The following is a 22441-nucleotide window of genomic DNA, read 5'->3' on the forward strand; positions in this document are numbered from 1 at the left end:
GGTTGGGAACAGATCTCAAGAAAAGGAATTCATGGAATGTCAACGAGATGGTATTTGGAATAGCTTGTGACAGAACCCATGAGCGAACAGGCAATTCAGGAATTAGTGGTGTGTTATTAGGCAGACTTGATTAGGAAGCTGAAGGTGTAGGAACCTCTAGGAACCTGTGACCATACTGTGATAGAATTCACCTTGCAGTTTGAGAGGGAGAAGACTGAATCAGATGTAACAGTATTACAATCGAGTAAAGGTAACTTAAAGTCACGAGGGAGGAATTGTCCGGAGCTGATTGGAAGGAGAGCTTAGTGGGAAGATGGTGGACCAGCAATGGCAGGAGTTTCTGAAGGGACAGCAGAGGTTCAACCAAAGGAAGAGGAAACATGCTAAGGGGAAGATGAGGCAACTATGGCTAACCAGGGAAATCAAAGACAGGATAAAAGCCAAAAAAAGCATACAATGAATGAAGATTAGTGGGAAGCCAGAGGTTTGGGAAGCCTTCAAAACCCAGTAGAGGATAACAAAAATGCAATAAGGGGAGACAAAATGAAATACAAGAGTAAGCTAGCTAATAATATAAAAGAGAATTGCAAGACTTTTTTTAGATCTCTAACATGGTAAGCGAGAGGCAAGAGTGACGTTAGACCACTGGAAAACGAGGCTGGAGAAGTCATAACACAGAACAAAGAAATAGCAGAGGAACTGAAAAAGGGACTTTTCATAGTTTTTACAGTGGAAGACACCAAAAGCATTCCAGAGGTTTGCGAGAGTCGGGGGCAGAGGTGAGTTAAGGAGAGAGTGCTGGGAAAGCTGAAAGATCTGAAGGCAGACAAATCATTTGGACCAATGGGTTACATCCCAGGGTTCTAAAGGAATTAGCTAGGTGATTGCAGAGGCATTGATGGTGATCTTTCAGGAATCACTGGAGTCAGGGAGTGTCTCTGAGGACTGGAAAATGGGTAACGTGACATCCCTGTTTAAGATGACAGGAAACTATGGGCCAGTTAGCCTGACCTTGATTGTTAGTTAGATTTTAGTATCCATGATTAAGGATGAGATTGCTGAGAACTTGGGAGCGCATGGCAAAATAGGGCAGAGTCAGCAGGCTTTGTGAAGGGGATGTCCTGTATGACAAATCTGTTAGAATTCTTTTAGGATGTCGCAAGCAAGTTAGACAAAGTAGAGCTAGTGGGTGTTATTTATTTGGATTTCCATAAGGCCTTTGACAAGGTGCCACACAGGAGGGTACTAAATCAGATAAGACCCCATGTTGTTAGGGGCAAGGTACTGGCATGGATAAAGGACTTCAGAGAGTGGGGATAAAGGAGCTTTTTTCAGGATAGTAGCCGGTGACTAGTGGAGTTCACAGTGGTCATTGTTGGCACCACAGCTATTCACGTGGTACATAAACGATCTGGACAAAGGAACTGAGGGCATTGTTGCTAAGTTTGCAAATGGCACAAAGATAGGTCAAGGGATAGGTAGCGTTACAGAAGCAGGGAGGCTGCAGAAGGACATGGACAGGCTAGAACAGCGAGTAAAGAAGTGGCACAGTGTGAGATTATGCACTTTGGCAGGACAAATAGTGGTGTAAACTATTTTCCAAACCAGGAAAGGCTTCGGAAATCTGAAGCACAAAGGGACTTGGGAGTCCTCATTCAAGATTCTCTCAAGGTTAACATGCAGATTCAGTTTGCAGTTAGGAATGCAAATACAATGTTGGCATTCAATTCAACAGGGCTAACACACAAAAGCAGAGACGTGCTGCTGAAGCTGTATAAGGCTCTGGTAAGACCGCACTTGGAATATTGCAAGCAGGTTTGGGGTCCCTATCTAATGAAAGATGTGCTGGCCTTGGAAGAGGTCCAGAGGAGGTTTACAAGAATTATTCTGGGGATGAAGGGCTTGTCAGATGAGGGGCGGTTGAGGACTCTAGATCAGTACTCAGTTGTGTTAAGAAAGATGAGGGAGGCTCTAATTGAGACTTTAAGAATACTGAGAGGCATGGATAGAATGGGCATGGAGCAGATGTTTCCACTAGTAGGTGATACTAGGACCCAAAGACACAGCCTCAGACTGAAGGGATGACCTTTTAAGAAATGAATTGAGGAGGTATATCTTCAATCAGTGGGTGGTTAATCTGTGGAACTCATTGTTGCCGAGGGCTGTGGAGACAATTGAGTGTATTTAAGACAAGGAAAAATAGGTCCAACCTATCAGCCACGGTCGAACGGCGGAGTAGAACTTGATGGGCCGCATGGTCTAATTCTGCTCCTGCACCTTATGGTCTTACTATTATAGATGCAAAACAAACTAAAACAGAATATAGATGAATTATGTGAAATGACATTAAATATATTTTAGCAGACTTTAAAGGCTTAACATTGAGGATCTCCTCTGCGGACTTGGCATATACAATATAGCTTGTAAAGATGCTGAGAGATTAATGCATTTGCAAGGATTAGCTGATATTTTCTTTTCAATATAAAATTATAAAAATGAGTGTGAAATATCAACAAGTGCCTTAAAAAAATCTGATGTAGTTATTGTCGATGTAGTCCTGGAAAATGTTGTTAGCTTAGTGATTTATTATTATTATTATTGTGATGTTTGGGTTGATTTTAGACTAGCCTTACTTTGTCTACTAATCTACTAAAATTAGTTGCACTGAAGTCGCCGAGGAAACACACACCATCATTTGCCACTTCTTTAGAAGCAGGAAGATTTCTATTTTCCAAATAACATGTAAGGGACCCCAAACTAATAATCTAGAATACTGCAGCATCAACTTAGCTTTTAAATTTGTAATCAACATGAGAAAAATCATTGTTTTTCAACCAACTTTACCTCAACCTTGCAGCTCTCTCCCTCTAACCCAGTAAATATCTACATAACTATATAAAGGCTTGCAGTTTGATCAAAAAAATTATTCCTAAGTCATTGATGGCAGTTACAGTCATTTGCAATTCAAAACAGACTAGATAAATTACAGTACATAACCTCGAATATGCTCACATATTAAGAAAAGCCTCCAGAGAGTCCATGATATTATTAATCTTTCAAGACACAGCAATATTTCTTGTTAACTGAAGGTGTAAAATTATATACTGAACTGAGATTAAAATATGAGCTACTGTACAGAAAGATTTTTTAAAAAAGCAAGACCGTTATACGCCTACTTTCTCCATAACCTAGCTATCCAAATTAAAACAAATAGATTACTGTTTATGTAGTGAATGTAATGTTGTATCCACAATTTTACATTTCTTTTCATAAATGGTAATTGTCTTGATTTGAATTTTTAAGATTCATACTACAGTGGCAGGATTTGAGTGGGTGGAGGGCCATGAATGATAGCTGGCAATAAACCCAGAAAATGTCACGTCACCTAGGATGCTCAATTTCAGCAGCAATACCTGATTCTCACTTGACATTTATTTTTACAACTTCAATACGAGAGACTAGCATGACACGAACCTACAGGACACAATTCATTTGGGCTATTTAAAATTTAAATGAAATTTTGAAATTTGGAGAAACTCAGGGCATTCAGAGTAAAGCACTTACAGATGAAATCAAGTATTCAAATGCTGCATCCTACTTCATTGAGGAGACACATCAGGCACCATTGACCACACTGGGAACCAAGGAGGTATTCTTTCTAAAAAAAATGTCTGTGATCAAGAAGGCCATGATCAGAGGTAGCCTTGGTGGTCAACAGTGGCAAAATAGTACCCTACACTTGAGTGCAATTCAGAAATTGCTTTTACAAAGTAACCAGATCAGAAAAGATTAGCATAGTTGTTGATTCAACAATATCCTTTTAGTTGCCCCTTGCCAAGACATTTTATCACATCACTCTTCACTGCCACTTAGGTTCTTATCAACATCCGTCATTTGACTTAATTTGAATCTCTTTCAATGCATATTTTCACCTTGCCCTTTCTTCATACGTTATCACTCACTTCAATTCTGAAACATGCTTGCTCAATAATACATTGACACATGCAGTCGACATTTAGTTGACATATGGTATAGCACTATTGGTATTTGCTGGTAGGGTTCTTCAGAGATGCCATCACTAAGGTTTGGAGGAGATATTATTTGAGATATTAATATCTCCCCAGTCCTGCCTTTAAAGTTTATCAAAGAGCCAAAGATCTCGTACACCTTTTTAACTGCCTTCTTAACCTGACTACGCCGTTACCAAAGATTTGTCTAAATACACCCCGAGATCTATCTTCCTACACCATCTTCTTCAATCTTCGTACAAAAATCAATGACATTTTTTAAACTTGTTTTTCCTTCATTAGAAAAGATAAGGTTTGACCCAGACTATTAAATAATGCAGTGTAATGTACTTATTTGTCCATGCATTTTTTGTCTAATGTAAATTTGCATGGTGGTGTACTGAAATACAGTATTTCATTACAAGCTGTAAATGATACAGGTATAATATTGCCACGCACTCGAGAAATTGCCGTAGGCATTTCATTTAGGCTAGAGATTTCAATACCCAGCAACCTGCTTCTCTATTATTTGCAGGAATTTTCAAAGGAGGAGAGCAGCAATAAAAGATGAAAAAATTAACTGCACCTAATCACACTGTGACAAAAGTAAATGAGGTTCAACAGATAAAATGTCACAGAGGTAAGCTTAGAGACATAGCAACATTGCCATAGTCCCAGAAGACCACAGGGATGCTCTCTCATTAGACAGAGACAACAAGTGGGGAGATAATCTGAGGGTCACCACACCTCAAGTGAGGGACAAAATTGAGAAGGCAGGACCTTCATGGTAACCTCAACCTATGTGGGGATTGAGCATGCACTATTGGCGTCACTCTTCATCCCAAACCAACCATCTAGCCAACTGAACTAACAATCCCCAAGGCAGAAAGCACAAGGATAATCCAGACTGACAAATATACTGTTAGGTAAATGGAAAGGAAGTATTATTTGTGAAAGCAATATTTTACTGATTTCAATTTTAACACATTATGACAAACATATTGTGCAAGGTAACGTAAAAGTCATATGTTTCCTCATTTACATTTCTTTGGGATATATGTTCATATAATTTGATGCAGAATACAATTAACTGGTTTCAAGTAATTGGCAGCACAAAAATACTGAGCAGTTTCTTAATACCTTAGGATCAACAATGAATCACAGATACAAACTGCTCAATGTCTGTGCTACATGCAAAGGTATCCTTCATATATTGACAATTTATTGAAATGAACATTCCTTTGTTAAACAAAAAAAACCTGCAATGTACAGAAGGCTTATTCTACAAATAAAGTGGAAGAGCTGATAATCTGTTTGAACTCTCATAGTATAGATTGGCTCATTGAACAGCATAATAGCACCTGGTCTTCTTCTCTAAAGTAACTTAAATTTCAGTTTGCCTAAAATACAAACAATGAGCTACTTCTAAAGCACTCAACTTCAATTTCATGTCTACCGTTTTTCAGGAAGGTCTAGGGTCTATCAAAGGAGCCAAGACTGCCTTATATGTTGACCAGGAAGCAATTCCACGATTCTGCAAGGCCTGCCCTTAAGAGGCAAAAAAAGGTAAAAATTAGAAGGCTGCAAAGCAAAGGAATCATCTAATCACTCCAGTTTGTAGAATGGGTGGCACTGGTCATACCGATTGTGAGGCCTGAGGAGTTGGTTCACCTTTGTGGAGATTTTAAACACAAGGTTAAACCACTTTTCGCAGTTGAATAAATACCCAATCCCTCACACAGAGGATTTATATGCAAAGCTGGTGGAGGGGTGGGCTGACCTTCACGAGGCTGACATGAGCCATGCGTACTTGCAACTGCGGTTAAATGAGGATTTCCAGAAGTATGCTATAATTAATGCCCATAAAGGTTTGTGCCAATATACAAGTCTACCATTTGGTATATCGATAGCCTGTGCAATTTTTCAGCAGACAATAGAGAACATTTTGCAAGGTCTACCCCAGGTCACCATACATTTAGTTTTCATGCTCACTGGGAAGACCAAGAAGGAACATTTAAGAGAACTTGGACATAGTCCCTAGAACATTTCTTCCAGATGGACGTATGCCTTAAGAGGAAAAAAACATGTATTCCATGCACCCCAAGTGACCTGCTTGGGCTATATAGAGTTGACAAGACCAGGTTACACCCTTTGGAAGATAAAGTGAGGGTGATCAAAATTGCCCCAGCTCCCACGTCTGTATCAGGAATGCCAATGTTGGACACAGGACTCACTTAAGAAAGAAAGGCAGTTTGTCCCCTGAAGTAAAGTTCCATATAGGAACCACAGAAATGGCCCTTCATAGGTAAGAGGCATGGTTGACGAGAGATCAGGTCCAGTGACGTATGCAGTTCGGGTAGGTGCGACAGTCCTGAACAAGCACGTGGACTTTATGAAAACTGCAAATTTGTAAACGGTGCAGGAGCAAAACGTACCTGGCTCATTGATAGCCTTTTCTACTGTTCCAAAACCCATAGGTTCTTCCTCTCCTTTAAGAATTGAAGATATCTCAAAATCTGAGATGGCAGCGATGTCACTGCCTCGATGCCTTTGCTGCCTGAAGAGGAGAATGAATTTTTTTCCCCCCTGAGATACTCAGGGCACATGAGGCTAACTACTGTGTATTTACATGCTGCCCATATCAGAGGCAGAGTTGGAGGAACCTGACCTGGTACTAAAACGCTGCAGGAGGAGCTACAAAAAAAAAAGGCCTATGTCCTCAGACTCAGAGGGGAATCTATGTAGTGATTGTAACAAGATCAGCCAAGTGGACCTGATAGAATAGGAGTTCCCTGATTCGACCAAATTAACAGCCCTAATCAGAGAGCTCTGGCTGACAGATAAGAACAAGAGTGTCAGAGATTCTATTTACTCAGAGGGAGCCAGACCAGTATCAAATACTGTGCACGTGTAAATGAAGGGTGACTTTGTAACAGAATACCAGCCGTGAAGTTATTTCAGTTCCAGCAGTGAACTGTGGCGTGTTCACAGATCTTTAAGTAGTTACTAGGGCTCTATAGTTAGTCATAACATCTCAGAAGAAATCAGCCGAGATCAAAATTAATTTTGAAGCAATCAGAAGGCAAAGGCTATAAGTTGTACAGAAAAGAAAGCAAAAAGAGTTTCAAAAATGAGGTCCTGGGAAATAATATTTTGGTCATGAGATTTCAATGAATTTGTATGTTAACAAGAAAAGATGAGAATGAAGAATAACTTTAATGTACAATGGAAAAACAATAATATTTATTAAAGGGAAATTAAAACAACAATTTTAAAAATTGTAACTGGAACAGATTGCAACTCAGTTTGAGTGGGAGTAGGACATTTGGCAGATTTTAACTCTGTGCCTCATACCAACCACTTCATTCAACAACTCAGCTGCTTCCAGCAGCAACAATGGATGAAAATGAAGTGGCCCACAGCAACCCACCAGTATTAGGAGAAAGTTGCCAGCAATAAAGGCAAGCTTGAAATGGGAAAGAGTGTGTTTCAGCTGGGGCCCTGGGGTTGTGGAAGCTGAAGTCTGGTCTTTTCCCTAAAAGACACGGAGAAACATTTCAACTCTTCCAATTTCCACTGAAGAAATGAAGTTTCACTCCAAAAAGTACCGATCAGGTGTGAGGCACAGCTGTAAAATCCTAACATTTCTGAGTTTCAATGCAAATATTGATAAACAGTACCTCAATAAATAAAACCTCCTTCCTATAATCAGAGGGAGGCAATTGCCTCATGGTACGCTTGCTAGACTCTTAATCTAGAAACTCAGCAAATGCTCTGTAGACCCAGGTTCGAATCCCACCATATTCAATCAGAATTCAAACTGAAAAAACCTGGAATTAAGAATCTACTAATGGCCATGAAACCAGTGTCAATTGTCAGAAAAACCATCTGACTCACTAATGTCCTTCAGGGAAGGAAATCTACCACTCTCACCTGGTCTGGTTTACATGTGACTCCAGACCCACGGCAATGTGTTGACTTTCAATTGCTCTCTCAAATAGCCTAGCAAGCCACACAATTCAAGGGCAGTTAGGGAGAGGCAATAAATGCTGGCCAGCCAGCAACACCATGTCCCACAAGTGAATAAATAAAAAGAAACAATCAAACCATAATACTTGCCTAAGAAGTTCAGAACCAGGTTAAAATTCCATCAGGGACCTATGAATTCTAATGTGTCATTACTTACATTAATTAATGAGATTCCTCCAAAAATTAAACAGGTAGTAGCAGCTTGTTCATGAACAGGAAACATGAGGAAACTTCTGTTGAAAAAAAGTAAATTAGAATTTTATTTCCCAGTTGGAAGCACTAAGAAGATCACGATTATGAAATTGCATGGCAATTGGACTGGACGCTGTGCCACTGAGGACAAATAATCTTAAGTAAGATGCTGCATGCAGAGCATAAACAATCAAAAAAACAGCAAATTGGCTGGAATGTTCAGTTAAAGATGCTATTGACATGATTGAAAACTGTTATGAGAACCCTTGAGTTAATGGATAAAGAGTCAAGAGCATGAGTCATCAGCTGCAGCATAATTTCAAAGACACTGTACAGTTACGATTATGAATATGGCTTGGTAGAAATGTAGAACATAAACTCCAAAGGATTTGGGAACAGCCAGAGGGAATTTACCAAAGCATTCAAGAACAGAAGTGTTCTTCAAAATCACTGCCACTGTAAATATTCTCATAACAATATCAGTGATTGTGAATAAGATCGGAATTTTAACAGCGATGAATAATTTGACAGTTAATAACAACTCAAGTATCAAAAAATAAAGTACTTACTTATGGACAATTGGACAACATAGAAGTCAAAATAATTGTCTTTATCAGGAATAGATTAAACAAGAGCAGTGCTCCAAAGAAAACAGATGAAATCATATTAAGAAAAATCAAGATGCCATTTGCTGGGTAAGTATGAAACCTAGCATTGTGAGATTAATGAAGAAGATCACCAGCCTGATTGGAAAACTGAACAACTAAAGAATGAACATCGTAACTTGCCAGGGATAAAACTTGATATTGATCAAACTAATCAAGCAAAACACAGTCGTGGTGCAAAGTTATTTATCTGTGTAGATGAGAGCTGGAGAAGAAGTTCTTCCCTTTAGGATAACATTCCTCTGTTTTACAATTCCTATAATCTCATTGGTCATTCTTTCATCTTTTAGGCACTATCCCATTTGGGTATTTGGGTTATCTTCTCAATACAAAGCTAAGAATGAGCATGCCACTATACAGAGTTCCCAAACATTCATAATTATTACCTTAGTATTGTATATACTGATTTCAAATTTTATTCTCTGATTCCTCTTAAAATCACAATCTTGACAAGACTATACTTTGCATTCTGTGCAGTCAAAATGTTCTGATTAATTTTTTAAACCATCCACCTGACATTTTTAGCAACCTGATAACAGACCTCCTTTTTATTGCAATTAAGGACCACTTGTTACTCGGGCCAGTGAATAGAAAAGTGGGACCAGGAACCATAACGTTAAGGCTCTTTCCTACAGGTTACACTACATTTTCCAATTGAATGGTACTTTACACAAGCCCAATTTCCATGAAGCACAAAGATGTATTCTTGGCGATTGCTGGAAAAACTCAGCAGATCTGGCAGCATCAGAACCAGTTCGGAGGAAAGGTCACTCAACCCGAAACATTAACTCTGATTTCTCTTCACAGATGCTGCCAGACCAGCTGAGAATTTCCAGCATCTCTATTTTTGTTTGTGATTTACAGCATTCACACTTCTTTTAATTTTTACTTAGGTGTATTCTTGGCATTCTTTTTGTCGAGGTTCATCGTGAGCAGCTCCATGACATGGGACTCTACGCTGTTGGGTCTGCTCCCCAGGACACACACACAGACAAAAATTGACTGTACCTGGACGGCCATCAACTCACTGAAAGACTTCGATCTGCCTGAACCTTGTTGGTCTTCCAAGGCAAGGAGTTAACCCTGACTGAATGTTGCAGGCTGACACATTTCAAGGTCCAGGACTGTCCGCTGAGGGATGCACTAAAACTTGGGACAGCTGCCACCAAGGCACACTGGGGAAAAGACCACTGTTTAAGGTCTTTCTGCCAAAGTTAAATGGGGGTCCTTTCAATTATTCTTGTAGAAGAAAGAAATGCCTTGGGTTTGTTTTCTAGATAGATTCATAGAGTCATATAGCATTAACAGACCCTTTGGCCTAACCAGTCTATGCTGAACATAATTCCAAACTGAACCAATCTCACAGGTTTTCCAAGATTACAAACGGATCTTGATCAAATGGGTCAACGGCCTTAAAAAAAATGGCAGGTAGCGTTTAATGCGGGGATGAATGCGAGGTATTGCATTTTGGTACAACAAACAGGGGTAGAACCTTTATAATTAATGATCGAGCCTTGTGTAGTGTTGTAGAGCAGAGGGAGCTAGGAGTTTAGGTACATAATTCTTTGAAGCTTGCATCACATGTGGACAGGATGGTTAAAAGAGGTGTTTAGCTTGCTTGTTTTCATTGCTTAGTCCTTTAAGTATAGGAGTTGGAAAGTTATGTTGCACAGGACATTGGTGAGGCCTCTTCTGGAGTTCTGCGTCCAGGTCTGGTCGAACTCCAATGTTTGTTTGTTCTACATTTGCTACTGTACAGAATCAAACTGCTGCAGTGACTATGCATATAAAGATATTTTCATGACTAAAGTCTATTTTTGAAATAAAAAACAGTATTCGCAGCTTTGTTCAACAGACATTATATTTCCAGAATCTTGGCTTCAGGCTTCCATTGGAATCTCCAAAATAACGAAAAGATAATCTTCAGCTTATGACAGAAAAGTTACACTGGATTTATTATAATCACTCCTTGCACCCCAAACAAGATAGTGGCTCCACAACAGTAACTATCAGTTCCAACACTAGCAGCCTAACCTGTTTCTACTTTGATACTATGAGAAGATATTGCCAATTACCTTTGGCAACAGATTATGGTTTGGTGGAAGAAAACCGTGGGAACCAGTCTTCACGGATGTAATGACCTTGGTTTGTGATGTTAGAGGCCTAGCAGGCAGCCTCATGAAAATAATTTCTTGTAATGTTGCAAGAATTTGAAAAATTGAGAAAGAGGTCTTCTTATGTTACACATTCTTTAACATACAGAAATATAGTATAAAACAGTGCCACACAACGACTAAGAGCTTTACAAGCTGGAATCTTAAAATTATAAAACATATTTTTGGTTCAAAACACACTATTATTTTCCACTCTAAATGTCTCAGCAGCAAAGGACTTCATTATTAAATTCAGTAATAACATATCTAGTTATTAGAAAGAACACTGTTTCTGAAAAACTTTTAACATCACCACGAAAGAAAGGCCTGCCTCATTTTTGTGTTTATAGTCTGCACATATTCTCAAATATTATGCAAATTGTAAAATTTCAAAGAGCCAACAAACATGGAACACTTAATCCATTAGCCAACAGTTCTGTATACCTTAGAAATGTGTGTGCAAGAGCACTTAACCTACAAGAGAAAGTATTCAGGTAAGTGGCTCCTTACTGCTACAGTGACTACTTGTTAACTGGACAGAAGTCTAGCCTTGTGCTAAGAAGAACATAAATCTTTGTTGCATCCAACTGGGGAGGTTGTAAAGAGGACTGTTGATTCACCCCACTTCACCTTGAAGCAAGTTTGACACTTCCTCCCCCAGTTATTCTTTGTAGTTATGCACCCAGCTTCAACTTTCATTTAAATCCTTTCCAATTTCTAAACCTAAAAAAAAATAGTATAAGAAACACAAGAGACTTCAGGGTTACCACTAAGTGTACAGGAGAACTGGGTCATGGAAATGTACGTTGTGATAATGTTAGGATGGTGGTTCAGGGGTCTAGATGCACAGGGTAAATAAGTGATAAAGTCTATATAATGGGAGCATGGACACTTGGAGCACTAGATAGTTTGGTCTTGTATAATGGGAGGTAACCCCAGGATGTGATATCTATATGTGATATACTAACAGTGATATGATGGGAAAGTGGTGCTGTAATTTAGTAGTGATGGGTGGGTAGACTTGGATTGGAGAAGCACTGAAGCATTTGAAATGATTGCTGTGAACAAAACTAGTGACTAGGGGAAAAAGTGACTCAGAACTGTAGGAAAGATGGAGGGTGCCAATCATATATGACAGCAATATCTGTAAGTACCCTTAAAATATACAGGTCTTAACGTGTTGGTGAAATGCAATCCCTAGGGCAAGCAGTCTCCATTTCCAATTTTTTGCACTAAATGTTGCAGTATCTTTTTCTCACGTCTTCTGTTGAGCTGTCGCACACTTCACAAATCTCTCTCAGCCTTGCCGTTTTCTCACTGTCTCTCTGTTCAAAATATACCTGGGAGATAGTGAGAGAGCAGCAGGGGCCAGAAAATAACTTGAATGATTGACGCATCTGTGATACCTGTGGAACTGGAGATGGGAACTGGGACATTGAAAGGCAATTAAACTGTATTGGAAAATAAGAAAGCACTGTGATGGATGAAACAGTCAATTCTATCCAAGACCTAAAAGTCTAAGGAGGGGTAAGGCATTCATGTTACAATTACAAAGGATATTATTTGAGAGTTGGATTTTGACACCATGGTTGGAATAAAAACACGATGGAGTGATTGAAGTATGGAACACAGAGGAGTCTATAGAATTAGACAAAGGCAACAACATACATCACAGGTACACAAACAGCTATGGGGACATGATGAACAGCAGGATGTGGGTGGAAGTTGACTAGGGACCACTTGAGCAAATTAACCATTCACAGTGTAACTAACATGGGAGCAAAGAAAGTTGAAGTGGTCCATAGTTTGGTGGGATTGGGCTGTGTCTCATGGACAGCATTGCTCAGTGAGATTATGAAAGAAGATAAGAGAAAAATAGTTTCTGGTGGTGGTCAGTGGAGCGAGACATTTGGTGGCTGAACTAATTGAATCATTTAGTATAAGCAAGAGCATTAAATATGAATTGTTTAAGGAAATAGATGATAAGCAGAATACATACTAACTAAAAATATGCATTTGTTAAAATTCGCATTGTTTAGGATATTTGCGAAATCAGTGCGCACAGAGCCAGAGACAGAGACAATCTTATTATGTCCTAAGCCAAATGGTTTTGCTTTTGAATGCTCAACTCATTGCTTAACCTTTGTTCTATGCCCTAGCAATGATTTTCTTATTTTATTAAATGTTCACTTTATAGGTTTCCCTAGGATAATTGAAGGTGCTATAGGATAAAACAAGTAGGTATTGAGCTGAGATTTGCCACGTAACAAAATTGTTTCCTAGTCAAATGAAATACAGTGCAATATGACCTGATTATTTGAATCTAACTGATTATGCTTTGACTTAAAAAGTACTCACTGTATGTAAAGTATCTTCCAGCAATGCTGAATTCACTTTAACACTATTCCACTTTAAATTCAACTCGGACTTCACATAATCTGTAAAAGAATTGTGAACTCTATTAAAATATATTTAACTGTTCCCATTTTAACTTACATGATATGCATATTATACATGGTTTATTCTATTTACCTTTTAATGTTCAGCTGCAATGGTTGAAGAAATGCATTTTTAATTATCAGTGGGTCAAATTATTGGAATTCCCTATGTAAAATCAATGCGACAACATCTTTATCATACCAACTACAGAAATTCAAAAAAACCACCATAACCTTCTCAAGGATAACTAATGATAAGCAATAAACATCAGGTTTTTAAATAAAAGGCACATCCTTTAAATTAATAGAGCAAGTTGATAATTTTATTGGTGCTACCTAGATAACTTTGAAATTGAATTGATCAGTGTTGTCACTTGCTACAATGTACGTTCTATTTTAATTCATGTAATCTACCAGGCCAAGATGCATACTATTACACTTGCCACGCACGAAAACCGACACACACTCAATCTGTGAGTTACCCTCAATCTAATTAATCAGTTTGAATGCAGACCTTTATTATTATTATGCATTGGAAATGGTGTGTAGACCAAATCATAACTGCAAACACTGAATGAACAGAAGTAAATCTGTACCCCAAAGAAGTGTAAGAAAGGATACAAAACTTAGTATCATAAATTAATAAAACAAGTTAGAAGAACTTAGCATTACCATAAACACTTATAGAACATAGAACAGTACAGCAGTACAGGCCCTTCAGCCCACGATGTTGTGCCAACCTAATATCCTACTCTAAGATCAAACTATCCTGAATACCCTACATTTTACTCACATCCATGTGCCTATCCAAGAGTCGCTTAAATGTCCCTAATGCATCTGACTCCACTACCACTGACGGCAGCGCATTCCACATGCCCACCGCTCTCTGTGTAAGGAACCTATCACTGACATCTCCCCTATACCTTCCTCCAATCACCTTTAAATTATGCCCCCTCGTAATAGTCATTTCCACCCTGGGAAAAAGTCTCTGGCTGTCCTCTCTATCTGTGCCTCTCATCATCTTGTACACCTCTATCAAGTCACCTCTCATCCTTCTTCACTCCAATGTGAAAAGCCCTAGCTCCCTCAACCTTTCCTCATAAGACATGCTCTCCAGTCCAGGCAGCATCCTGGTAAATTTCCTCTGCATCCCCTCTAAAGCTTCCACATCCTTCCTATAATGAGGCGACCAGAACCGAACTCAATATTCTAAGTGTTTAACCAGGGTTTTATAGAGCTGCAGTATAACCTCGCGGCTCTTAAACTCAATTCCCCTGTCAATGAAAGCCAAAACACCATACACCTTCTTAACAACCCTATCAACTTGGATAGCAACTTTGAGGGATTATTGGACGTGGACCCCAAGATCCCTCTGTTCCTCCATTCTGCATTCAAATTTGACCTTCCAAAATAATCACTTCCCACTTTTCCAGGTTGAATTCCATTCGCCACTTCTTTGCCCAGCTCGGCATCCTGTAAATTGTAATTACATCATATCATCCTAAAACACTTCTGAACCCATTTCTCTGCAAGCATTTTAAGTACAGCAGTCAGAAAAAATGTTCAAACTCAGATTTAAAAAAAAGTCAGATAGTATGCACACACTTGTAAAAACATTAGGGTCTATCATAAAGAATGTAATAGCAGAGCACTTGAGAGGGGAAATCATACCTGACAAATTTATTCTAAAAAAAAATTTTAGGAGGTAACATGGTGTTGTAGGTAATATTTTAGTATGGATAGTGAATTTGCTAACTAATAGAAAACAGACAGTTGGGAAAACGAGGGCATTTTCAGATGGCAACCTGCAACTACAGAGATCAGAATTGTTCACTACATATATAAATTATATAGATGAGCGAAACGAAGTACTATTGCAAAATGACACAAAAATAGATGGGAAGGCAAGTTGTGAGGATGACAGGCTCTGCAGAGGAATATAGACAAATTAAGCGAGTGGGGAAAATCTTGCCAGATGGAATACAAGGTGAGCAAATGTGACATTATGCACTTTGACAGGAAGAAGAGGAGCTGAATATTGTCCTCATACATAAACCTCAAAAAGCTAGCATCCATGTTCAGCAAGTAATAGGAAAGCCAAATGGAATGGTGGCCTTTATTTCAAAAGGGAATGGAATACAGATAGGTAAATCTTGGTAAAAACGTACAAGGCCTCCATCATCTATACTACCAATAACCTAAGAAATAGGAGTAGAACATTCATGACAAAGTTTCCCCATTATTTAACACCAAAGCTGATCTGTCCCATGCCTCAACTCCTCTTTTGTAGCAGTTCCTCATATCTCTCAACACTATTTCAGATATCTAACCACATCTTCTTTAAATACTTTCAATGATCTTGTCTTCAAACTGAGGTAGCGAATCCCAGACACTCACTATTGTCTGGGTGAAGAAATTCCTTCATATCTCAGTTTTAAATGATTGTTCCCTTGACCTGTAACCATGGTTCCTAGAGTCAGAGAGTCATACAGCATTGAAACAGGCCCTTTGGCCGATCATGTCTGCGCTGACCAACAAACACCAAACCACACTAATTTCATTTACCTGCAGGTAGTCCATAGCCTAATATGCCCTGGCATTTTAAATACTCATCCAGATGCTTCTTAAATGTTGAGAGTATTTTGCCTGCACCACCTCCTTGTTTGAGGTACCCCGACTCGTGGAAATATCTTCCCAAATCTACCTGTCACGGTCACTCTTCATTCGTCTAAAATCTGTTGAAAAAAGGCCTTACCTATTTCGCTATTCTTAATAAGCCGACCTTTTCATCCCAAGAATCAGCTTAGTGTATCTCTTCTGAACTGCCTCCAATACTAATACATCCTTTCATAAACACAGGGACTGTGCCACCCTACTAACACACTGTACAGTTATAACAATGCTTTCCTACTTTTAAACTCCAACCCCCAAGTAATAAAAGGCCAAAATTCCATTTGTCTTTTTATTTACTTGCTGCACTTGCAAGCGAACATTTGTGTTTCATGCACAAACACCCAGATCCCTCTGCGCTGCACTGTTTTCTTTTCAGTCTCTGCCCAATCAATTAATAGTACCCTTTTGTTTCTTCCTCCCTCATACTTTACTACATTAAAATCTAAAATAAAGAATTCTGGATGCTGGAGTTCTGAAACAAAAACAGAAATTGCTGGCAAAACTCAACTGGTTGAGCAGCATCTGTGTGGAGAAAGCAAAGCTTATGTTTTGAATTTGTTGACTCTTCATCAGAACTCAGATAGGCAGGCAGAAGTTCTGAAGAGTCACCAGACTCTGTGCTTTCTAGTCACAGATGCTCTCGGCCTGCTGAGTTTTGCCAGCAATTTCTGTTTTGTTTTATTACATTAAACTCCATCTGCCAAGTTTTGCCACCTTATGCAACCTACCTATAACCCTTTACAGATTCTTTACCCCATACAATATGCCCTTACACCTAGTTTGTATCATCAATATATTTAGATAAATTACACCCTACTCCCTCCTCCAAGTCATTAATATAGATGATAAAAGCTGCGTCCTGAGGATTGGTTTCATACAGTTATAGAGTCATACAGCATGGAAATAGACCCTTCGGTCCAACAAGTCCATGCTGACCAAGTTTCCCTGACTAAACTTGTCCTATTTGCCTGTATTGGCCCATATCTTTCTAAACCTTTCCTGTTCATGTACCTGTCCAAATGTCTTTTTAATGTTGTTACAGTACATATTTCCAACCTGAAAATACCTGGTGATCCTGACTCTCTGTCTTAAAAAAAATAGAACAGTATAGCACAGTACAGGCCCTTTGGCCCACGATGTTGTGCCGAACTTTTACCCTAATCCTAAGGTCTATCTAACCTCCACCCCTACCTTATACTATTGTCCATATGCCTATCCAATAGCCGCTTAAATGCCCCTAATGAGGCCGACTCCACTACCCTCTTGTGTTAACCAATCCCCACTCTATGCTAACACATTGCCCACACTGTCGCAAACTCCTAACTTGCACAATGACATAATGTGGCACCTTATCAAATAACTTCTGAAAATCGAAATACACTGCATGTACCGTTTTTCCCTTAAAATCAACTCATATATTTTCACTCTTAAATATTTTCAAAGAGCTCTGGTCAATTTATCAGACATTGATTTTCCCTTTGCAAATCCACTCTTGATTGTGTAAAACCTCTCTAAATTTTCTGCTATTTCTTCCTTAATAATCAATTCTAGCATTTTCCTAATGTTAGACATTAGGCCAACTGACCTATAGTTTCCTGCTTTCTGACCCTCCCTCTCTTGAATAGGAGCATCACAATAGCAGATTTCCTGCACAATCCTTTGTTCAGTTTCTCATGTGTAGAAATCCATTGAACTCAGACTCGAGTAATCAATGGCTGAGCCTCCACAGCCTTCTAAGGCAGAGATTCATTAGGATTCTCCACACTCTGAGTGTGGAATGACACAGAATGCAAGTCAAATTAAAATAATCCTCAAAAGGTTGACTTTTATTGAGTCTAAGACTCAAAGCAAAATGATAGCATAGTACAATCAACCAATAATGACAGCCAAAAACATGCCATAACTCATGCAAATGCAGGCTATGTCACCTTTTAAAGTTTTCACATTCGCTTTAGGCTTTCACATCATTTTGAATTTTCAACATCTTAATACTTAGTTTAAGAAGATCCAAAGCCATATAAATGGTTGCAGTACTGACCTGGCAGCCAGAGATGCATGCTCAAATCCCACCAGGTCAGCAGTGAAACCAAATTCAATAAACTTGTTGGATTATTATAAAAGCCAATGTGGCTCACCAACATCATTCAGGAAAGACAGCATGCTGTAAGCAAGACTAACTGAGCATGCAGAGGACGGACTCCATCAATGGGCAGTGCTGACAGAACATGGGGCATACAGACCACAACTGCAAGGCAGTGCCGTAGCGCTGATGTTGCTGGACTAGCAATCTAGAATTCCAAGCTAATGTTCTGGGAACATGTGCTCAAATCCCATCATGGGGGATCTTTACATTTTAACTCAATAAAAATCTGGAAGAGAAAAAGCTAGACAATGGTGACCAGGTAACTGCTGTCAAGTTTTGAAACAAAAACATCTGGGTCATGAATGTCCTTTAGAGAATGAAATCTGCCATCCTTATCTGGTCTTTCCTAGATGTGATTCCAGACCCACAGCAACATGATTGACCTTTAACTGACTACTTGATACCAGCAATATCCACATCCCATGAATGAATAGCTATAAAAAAAAAAGAGCAGCCTTGAGGCAGGCAACCTCTTGTATAAATTGAAACTAGCAGAACATAAAGAGGACAGATCCCAGCCTGCCCAAGAAGGTACAACCAATAAGGAAGCGACAGGAGCAGCAATCAACTCCACTCCAAGTATTGACCATGGTACATGATCCCAGGAATGGCACAGCCCAAGGAAACGAAAGAACAAACTGGAATGATAGCAGTGATAGAGCCCACAATAGAATAAGTAATGACTGAAGCTTTGAAAGATCTGGTGCCTAGAGCAGCTGGCATCAACAGAAAGCCTGAAACTACAGATCAAAGATATTGGACAACTGGACGATGACTCCAGTATCAAGCCAGAAGCAACTAGAAGATGAGCCTGACAAAAAAGACAAAAGAATTTCTGCAGAATCCTTGCAACAAACAAAAGACCACAAGGGAAGAGGATCTCTTTATTCTACTTCAGGGAGGACATCAAGGGGGTTACACAGGAGATCAAACCTCAGACCTGATTACGTGCTCCCTAAGGAGACAGAAGCACAAACATGCTTACTGATAGCACAAGAACCCACCTGGCTACCAGTGGACACACTTGGGAAAATCACCATACCACAGACGTAACATTGACACCCAGAGGACTTCCCGGCAGAGGGCTCACCAAAGATCAATTTTGCCAAGGAAATGACACTGAATGCACCACTTATGGTACCTGAAAATAGCTCTTAACCTCCTCCCTACCAGAAAAGTTGCAACTGTGGTCATTCTTTACTCAAGACAGATTGAAGAAGCCTGACCAGATTCAACCAAATAGCAATTGAGGGAACACAACAAGTGGTTTGTCTTCCCCACATAAAATGGAATGACTGAAGTTCATTGCTGCTCTTCAGAGAAAAAAAAACAAGTAGAGCAGACTACCAGCATCGGTCCTGTCTATTTCTTATGAGATGGCGATTCTGGTTGACACTGAAGCCATGCCATAAGAGACTTGGCAGAAAGGGAAGTTTGATACAATTACCAATGGATAAAAATGTAAAAATGCTAATGATGGAAAAATGAAAACATAGGATTGATGGGAATGGTTAAACATCTAGGGACAGTGTAAATACTTAGAAGAGGAGGTAGGGGATGGTGTAGTAAAAGCAAACAGCTCAGTAGAAAATACTGTGAAGTTCTCAGAAACAATGCAGAATGATTTAATCCATGAAGTCGTTCAGGGACCTCTTCCTTCCTTGGATATAACATACATAGCTCAATAAACAATCTTGGTTGTCAGGACCTGCTCCATCGCTATCTCTATGAAAATATAACAAACAGCACCACTACAGACTAAACTGGCAGCAACAGACATCGAAACTAATCAAGGAATGAACAATAAAATAATTACCTATTTGTCCGCATCCTCACTAAATTGAGAGTCAGGCACATCTACTTACAAAAATGTTGGTAAAAAAGTGATCTCTGTGCAGTTGTAGAGAAGATACAGCCACATATCCATGATAGATCACAACAACTGTGTCATATGACTCTACTGCGCTAACTGGACCAACCAAAGGACAAATCTACCAGGTAAAAACCAAACATCCATGGGGCACAAATAATTACACAGTACAAAAATCTATAACCTCAGGGAATGCAAAAATCCTCACATCACCCTTAGTTATTAATCGGAGAGCAATCCTTCTTCAGTGGGGATGTAGGACGACATGCCAGGTCAGGAAGAGACATATTTCAATGAAGTATCCACGTTACTGCAGCTTACTGATTGGGTAGGAATCATTAGCAGCAGTAATAAAATAAAAGCAAATAAGACAATAGTTACAGTTGACAAGAACATAGCACAGATCTAAAACACCTTCTTTTTCTTATGAGTAAGACATTGGTCAGATCCATTTTCCAGGCTATTCAATCCTAAGCAGGATCTTGCCACTGATCTGAGAGGCCACAAGAAAGATAATTTAGGGCACCATGAACTTAAAAAGTAAGGAATCTTGGAAATACAAATAGTCATGTGGTTGTACAGAACTTGAGTAATTCTTTTGGTCTTTTTGTTTCACTCATGGAATGTGTGTTAGTAATACACCTTCTTGAACTGATGCTGTCTATATAATATAGGTACAGCCTCAATATTTGCAGCGAGAGTTCCAAATTTTTATCCAGTGACAGTGAACAGTGGGTTAAGGACATGGGAGAAGGTGTTCATGCCCCAAAATTATTGAACTCGATATGGAATCCTGACGGCTGGAGGGCCCCAAGCAGATCTGTTTACTAAAATGCCTGCCTCTTCAACCCACAATCACGTTCCCTGACCAACATCTGTCTCCAGCTTGCTGCAGTGCTCCAATGAAGCTCAACACCAGCTAGAAGAACAGCATCTCATTTTCCACTTGGGGATCCGGCAGCCTTCAGGACTCAACATCAATTTCAATAATTTTAGGGACTGAATAGCTTCTCCCAAGTCCTTACCCAACTCACCACACACCAGGCTTTGTCATCACATAGGCGGCTACCACAACCAAACTACTGTCAGCCACTGATGGTCCCCATTAGCAGCTAATGATTCGCCTAGGCTGACCTTGACACATTCCATTATCTGCTCAATTGCTTTCCTCTCTCTGGGCTCCATCTTCACATATCATTTACTTTGTTTCTATTTTCTAGCATCCACAGTTTTTTTTTATATTTACAATCTATCCAATCTTGTGCATAAAAAAAAATTTAGTCCAGGCAACATCCTGGTAAATCTGTGTACCCTCTCCATTAAAATTACATCCTTCCTATAACGTGGTACCAGACTGAACACTATACTCTAGCTGCGTCCTGATAAATGTTTTATACATTTCCATCATAAACTACCTGCCTTTAAGTTCTATGCCTTAGCTAATAAAGGTAAGATTACCATAAGCTTTCTTAATCACTTTATCTACCTGTTCTGTCTTAAGGTTTGTTAAGCTCTCTTGGTTAGTTGTTAAATTGTCTGACAATTCATGAATGAAGTTGGCAGGACTTCAGAGATTTAATTTGATCCATTAATTGTGATATTGTTTTGTTCTTTTGTTGTTGAGTGTTCAGATAATCCTGTGTTGTCACTTCACTGGGTTGACGACTCAATTTCTGGTATATCTGGTGTTGCACAGGCATGCCAATTTGCACTCTTCATTGAACTGGTGTTGATCTCCTATACGATATGGACAACACCAGTTCAAGGTGGTGTCTTACCAACATCCTCTCAAGGGTCATTGGGAATGGGTAAACAATTTTAATCACCGTGGAATGAGGGATATTCTGGGCCTTGAGCTAATAGTTGGTGGTTGAATATACTTCTTCTCCTGGTGGTCCACAGTGCGTTGTGGATACCTAATTTTGAGCTGCTGAACTTTTTCTACATCTTTTCTAATTTTAAAGAGATGTACCTTTAAGAGAGATTTGTTCTGTCTTGTTTCTCTTCAAGACAGGTGTTGTCAACCTGGTGCCAAAGTGTCATGCTACATGGAAAGCAGAGTAAACAGCATTTAGATAGCAAGAACTGCCAGTGCTGGAGAATCTGAGATAACAAGGTGTGGAGCTGGAGGAACACAGCAGGTCAGGCAGCATCAGAGAAGCAGGAAAGCTGACGTTATGGGTGGGGACCCTTCTTTAGGAAATGAAGAAAAGGTCCCGACCTGAAACATCCGCTTTCCTGCTCCTCTGATGCTGCCTGACCTGCTGTGTT

The 22441-nt window shown here is 39.4% G+C and overlaps 1 protein-coding gene across 4 annotated transcripts in view; it reads right to left on the bottom strand.

The window, feature by feature from the left end:
- The window catches only part of LOC109915223 (zinc finger and BTB domain-containing protein 20-like), a 282481-nt gene that overhangs the window by 129826 nt on the left and 130214 nt on the right, over window positions 1-22441 (bottom strand). For all 4 annotated transcript variants that reach the window (XM_048602874.1, XM_048602873.1, XM_048602872.1 and 1 more), the window contains exon 2: window positions 13405-13484. The gene's annotated coding sequence lies outside the window, so the exon portion shown is untranslated. The remainder of the gene's footprint in view (window positions 1-13404; window positions 13485-22441) is intronic.

This window comes from Rhincodon typus, chromosome 11 (genome assembly GCF_021869965.1).
Source record: "Rhincodon typus isolate 14 chromosome 11, sRhiTyp1.1, whole genome shotgun sequence".
Lineage (NCBI taxonomy): Eukaryota > Metazoa > Chordata > Chondrichthyes > Orectolobiformes > Rhincodontidae > Rhincodon > Rhincodon typus.